At 49.1% G+C, this 6110-nt stretch overlaps 1 long non-coding RNA gene across 1 annotated transcript in view; it reads right to left on the reverse strand.

Annotated features, from left to right (window-relative positions):
- Nucleotides 1-3237, reverse strand: part of LOC114673856 (uncharacterized) — a 32638-nt gene extending 29401 nt beyond the window's left edge. The window contains exons 1-2 of the long non-coding RNA XR_003724711.2: nt 3130-3237; nt 2415-2674 (exon numbers count right to left, since the gene is read on the reverse strand). This is a non-coding gene — a long non-coding RNA (uncharacterized LOC114673856). The remainder of the gene's footprint in view (nt 1-2414; nt 2675-3129) is intronic.
- Nucleotides 3238-6110: the final 2873 nt, after the last annotated feature.

Below are 6110 nucleotides of genomic sequence, written 5' to 3' on the forward strand. Positions count from 1 at the left end.
ATCGTCAGGAAGGCTAGGGACTGTCTTGGTGGTGGCTCCTCTGACTCAAGTCATAATGTGTGTTCACACTCCTGGCAGGCTGTCCACACATCCTCTTAATCACTTCACAGTGAGGGCCCAGGGCAAGGCGATGACTTACACCCACTGGCCCTCTGAAGGTCTCATCTCTGACGAGGTGTGTGACAGCAGGCACGTAGGAGCAGATTTCCTGAGAGCCAGGAGCACCTGCCGACTGGCCTAATCCAGCAGTAAAGTCTGCCTGCTGGGAACCAGCCTGACGCTTTTTTGCATTTTGTGCCTGGCATCACCTGTGACTACTACTTGAAACTGCCACTTAAATCCATTTTCCCGTTATAGGAAAGGTCTGATTTCATAGGAAGAAATGCTTTAAATTCAAGGCAGAGCAAAGTCTCCAGCCACCATCAGCACTGAATATAAAACTGCTGTGTGCTTCTGGCTGCGGAGGGCGGCTGCCGCTGTTCCATTTCTGACACAAGTCTGGCTTTGTCATCACCAAGGTCACTCCCTGGGCCTCCCTGGTCACGCACTGCCCCAGGCTGCAGGCACAGGGGCCTTTGTAGATGCTTTCATTTCTTTTCTTCTCGGCTCCAAAGATCCAGGTTGCTGCTTGCTTTCCTCCTTTACCTTTCCTCCTCGGCAAGATTTTAAACTCCACCAAGGTATTGTTTTCTCACTGTCCCTTGCCTTCATTTGGTTCTTTTCTAGTGTTTATGGTGACCTTTTCCTTTCTCCATTATCACACAACTTTCTTCATCATCACCATTTATGGTATTTTTCCTTCACCATAAAAAAATAAACTGTAAGGTCCTACATATACTTGGAGCTCCTTCCGGAACCCCTGAGCCCACCGCACCCCCATGCAATAGCTTAGCTACCTGCTGGGCCTTCCTCCTTTCTGGCCCCATCCTGCCCATCTCTGGAGGTTGCTGTGTTGCCATGGCAACTAGCAACCTGCCAAGTCAGCAAGCTCAGGGTATGCTTGCCTGGCCTTGGGAGTTGGTCCAGCAGCCAACCTCCCTTAGCACTGCATGAAATGACCCCCTTAGATAGCGCCTTCATTGTCCTGGAAGGATCCTACCAGCTCTCAGTTCTCACCCGTCCTGACACAGTTACATGTGAGGACGAAGATCACCCCAGGTGAAGGGCAGCAGAAAGTTTTCTGTATTTTCTCTGCAGAGAAATCTGTCATCACTCTGTCCTCAGAGTAGGTTTATTGCAAAGTTAAGAATGAGATTGGGTGTGGTGGCTTATGCCTATAATGCCAGTAATTTGAGAGGCTGAGGTAGAAGGATCACTTGAGCCCGGGAATTTGAAACCAGCCTGGGCAACATAGTGAGACCCCATCTCTAAAAAAAATTTTTTTAATTTATTTATATTTTTTATTTTATTTATTATTTTATTTTATTTTATTTTAATTTTATTTTATTTATTTATTTTTTTTGAGACAGAGTCTTGCTCTGCCGCCCAGGCTAGAGTGCAGTGGCGTGATCTTGGCTCACTGCAAGCTCCGCCTCCCGGGTTCACGCCGTTCTCCTGCCTCAGCCTCCCGAGTACCTGGGACTACAGGCGCCCGCCACCTCGCCCGGCTAGTTTTTTTGTATTTTTTAGTAGAGACGGGGTTTCACCGTGTCAGCCAGGATGGTCTCGATCTCCTGACCTCGTGATCCGCCCGTCTCGGCCTCCCAAAGTGCTGGGATTACAGGCAGCACTTAATTAGCCAGGCATGGAGATGCACACCTGTCATCCCAGCTACTTGGGAGGCTAAGGCAGGAGGATTACTTGAGCCCAAAATGTTGAGGCTACAGTGAGCCATGATTGTGCCATTGCTCTCTGGCCTGGGTGACAGTGTGAGGCCCTCTCTTTAAAAAAAAAAAAAAAAAAAAAAGACTGAATGTCTTTTGAGCTGAAATGATGGTCTCTGTGTCTTCATAAGGAATCTAGTTGGGGACAGGGAAGAGAACAGGACTCTAAGAAATTTGGGGCAGGGAGGAACCACACAGATTTTATGACATTTGCAAGGGTAGTTTGTATTGTGTTTCAACATCTTGCCGTTCTTAAACTATAGGAGTAGCTGGTTGTCCTAGGGAAGGGTTTCTATGGCGCCACTGTGGAATTTCTCTCTGGAAAGCTTCTCGGTGAAGGAGCTTGAACACATCATGCACAGGCTCAATCACCTATAAACCACTTTGTAACAAAGGCTCTGGGGCAGAGTGGCCAGGAGAGAAGCACCACAGAATGGGGGCAGAGGGGGTAGGAAGAGAGGCGCCGTCACAGCAGCCTGGATGACTCAGCCAGGGGCGGCCACCAGCCTGACCTCCCCAGAAACCCCCCCCCACCAACCCGACGACACAGTCGTCTGGGCACCTGCAGATGATGAAGTTAAAAGGACTTACTCTTCCCTCATGTATCTTGGCGACTCCCGGGGCTGATATCCATGACCACGCTCAGATGGAAACTCGGCTTCCTCGCAGGCCGTCCGTGACAGAAGTGGCCGCTGGAGATGGGCTGGCCTGAGACGCAGCCCCCGCGCAGAACGCCCGAGCCGGGGCAGACGCCTGGACCCCAGCAGATTTCCATGTGCGTTGGAAGCCTGCCCTTCCTGACTGTGAACTGGGAAAATGCGCTGGATTTTCTGAAGCCTCAGTCCCTCCGTCTGTAAGATGAGATTGTGGGGAGGAGACGCACCTGTGAGCGCCCCAGCCACGCGGGCTGAGAGGTTCCAACGCCCTCCTTTCCTGCCGCGAAGAAGGGCCTGCTCCCCGGAGGCCAGGCGGGCTCCAGGTCAAGCTCGCAGGGGGGCCAGGTCTCCTCTGGCTGTGAGGGGGCCGCACGTCCCCTCCCTGCACAGCCCCCACCCATGTCAGCACCCTCTCCACCCTCCTCAGATGACCAGAGAAATCCAGGCAGGCCCTTGGCTTTCAAGACTTTGCTTTAGCCATGCATAAGTCCTTCACTGAAGTGTCAGAGGAAGGACAAGCGGCTCTGTGGGATTGGGGCTGGAGCCCCGTGCCTGGCTGTGGGTGCTCCTGGGAGAGCCTCGCCTGGCCTTGCGCTTCCCAACAGTTCGCCAGGAGCCCAAACCCTGAAAAGTCCACGGGAAGAGCTTACCAGCCCCACCTCACAGAGAGGGGAACTCCAAAGTGGCCGTGGACGTGCCCAGGGTCACCCAGCGACAGGCAGCTCAGACTCCTTTCCCAGCTCCAGCCACCGAAGTTTGCAGGCGCGTCCCTCCCAGCTCAGATAAGCACCTGCGCCAGGCTTTCCTCGCACGTTCATCCAATCTGGTATTTCCCATCCTGCACGCAGCAAGCACTTCTGTTAGCGTTAATCTGATTAACACTTCTGAAGCGTTAATCGTGTTCTGGTTTGACTAGCTCTTCCCTCTCTTCCAAAGATACCTCCTGACTTCTACCACCACACACCAGTTTTGCAGCTGTTGAATATTAGACAAGTGGACTCGCAAGGTATCCCATGGTTGGGCTTTTACAAAACACTCACTGGCTATGTTCCTACCTGCTCTGGTATGGGCGGCCTGTGAGCTGCTCACTCACCGAGCTTAACCATCCTGCAGGTGCCAGTCAGTACTCACTTATGGAAAGAGAAGACTTCATTTAAAAACATAAAAAATAAATTTAAAAAAAAGCTTTCCTACCAAATTCCTGATGGGTAACTGTAGTAGCAAATTCAGGTGGGATTTCCTGACCTTGGCTTCTGACTGTCTGGGATTCGTCATAGCTTCCTGGATGAGTCTCTAGAATGTTTTAAAATATGTTTAATTTTCGTGGGTACACAGAGTCTCTAGAATATTATGAGACCTGTATATGAAAATTCCAAGCCTGGGCAAAATAGTGAGACACTGTCTCTACAAAAAATAAAACAATTTAGTTAGGCTTAGTGACACAGGCCTATAGTCCCCGCTACTCGGGAGGCTGAGGCAGGAGGATGGCTTGAGCCCAGGAGTTCAAGGCTACAGTGAGCTGTGATCACACTATTGCACTCAGTCTGGGTGATACAGTAAGCCCCTGTCTCTAACAAAAAGAAAACGAAAAATCCATATGTGAAAATCCATGCCAAAAAAAATTAATCATGATCATTACAAAATGAAAGTAATTTCTGTGCTTTACAAAATGATTCACTATTAAGTTACTTTAGATAGTAAGTTCTCATCCTGTGTTTTAAAATAGATGATCTAAATGAATCAAATCAATTTTCAAGAACATATTCATACCTATATCAAGGCATACCTGATTGGACCCTATATAATTTTTGTTCATTTATTTATTTGTCCCTCGATTTGTCCAGCCTGCCTCATTGATCAGCCACACTGGAGGGGAGGCGACTTGGGAGTGAAGCCCTGTGGGTGGAGGAGGGGACGAGAATGGAAACTGTGGGTTGTCAATGTTAATGTGATTTTCCTGACTCAGCGGGCTGGAAAAGGCTGCTTGACATTTGAGATATAACTACTTCTTGGTCTGTCTTCCAACTAGATTGTGAAGTGTTTAAGGACAGGGGACATTTCAGTCTAAATGTGTCTGTCAAGAAAAAGAGCAGGAGAGAGGAAGGAAGGAAGAGAAAAAGGGAAGGAGGGAGGGAAGAAGGGAGGGAACGAAGGAAGAAAATTGTATACAGCCATGATGTGTCTGTGTAGGTATATAAATGGATACATAGATGCATTTAAACCACAACCTTACAGTTATTCAAGTATTGCTACTTCTTTATAATTCTGGGACAGAGAAAGAGCAGTCACTACTCTCTCATACAAGCTTCTTTTTCATATTGTAACCTGAGAATTTAGCATTAATTGCTACATAGGAAGCAAATAAAACTCACTTGTGAAAACACAAATTGCCCTGATGCCTTTTGCTTTCTTTTGCCTATTGATACAAATTGAAAAATCCACCAGGAACAATCAAACTTGCAGTCGATGGCATTGACTGCAAGAAGGATTAGGAAGTGAGAGAACAGGTTAAAATGTACTCTGCAATTCTCAGCGATGGCTGGAGGTCAGCCTTCACCAGGGAGGAGGGTTAGCTTATGGCTCAGGCTCATTTAAATATTTTCCCCTTCCTCTCCTTCCTGTGAATTTAACCAGGAAAACAGCACAGCCTGTCACCTAGGTAACTGGCTCTCCCGCTGACTGGTGGAGATTGGAAACCGCACCCTTTCTCATTGCAAATTTGCATTCGCAGCTGGGCTTCGGGTGACCTCGCAGGAGGACAGAAAGCTAATCCAATCCTGCTGCTGCTGATTGAGGGTGCCCAGTCCTACCCGGTCCACCTGATACGCATCTGCCTCTGTGAGGAGCCTGTTTAAGGATCACGCGTGCCCATTGCTTTCCCCCAGAAGGAGGCTGGAAAGTGCTTTTGATTTGAAAATGATGAAAATGAACATGCTCCTTGCATTGGCACTTTGTGCAAAACCCTGTGTTTCTAATTCGGACCATCGCTTCTCCCAACCATGTTCCCGAAGAGCCTGCAGGTTAGGCTGGCGATGAGGACAAAGACCTTGGGTGCTCAGTTTAGTTATGCTAATTAAAATAAAAAAATTGAAGGGAGGAGGCGTGAGGAGAATGTGCCTGGACAATAGGAACCCCGGGCCACGGTCGCCAGCTCAGTCTTTATTCTCAGCCGCTCCTTTCTTTGCCCCATTGTGCTGTCAGCTCGGTGACTTCTAAGGGGCTGGGCGCCAGCTGTATGCAAAGTGCAGAGGCCCTGGGGCGGATGCCTGGGGAGAGGGGCTGCCTGCACCACTTCTATATTACTCGTTTTCTCCTTCTCTTCATGGAATAACGGCTAATTCACACCTTCATGTAATATCAGCGAACTCACACCTTCATGTGATAATAACAGCAAACTCACCCCTTTAGTTGTTAGGTGTTATTCTCAGGGCTTCGTGTGTCACAGTGACTTCACCCTGACCATAACCGAGGAGATGGGCACTGTTCATGCTGATTGAGAAACAGGCAATCCCAGATGCAGACAGGGGAGATGATTTGTGCAGGCCTCATGGCCAGTGACTGACTCCTGACACCCTTGGCACAGGCCGCCCCCCAACTCGCCCCTACATGCAGGTGGGTTCTACTCAGCAGG

This window comes from Macaca mulatta, chromosome 18 (assembly GCF_049350105.2).
Source record: "Macaca mulatta isolate MMU2019108-1 chromosome 18, T2T-MMU8v2.0, whole genome shotgun sequence".
Taxonomy (NCBI): Eukaryota; Metazoa; Chordata; class Mammalia; order Primates; family Cercopithecidae; genus Macaca; species Macaca mulatta.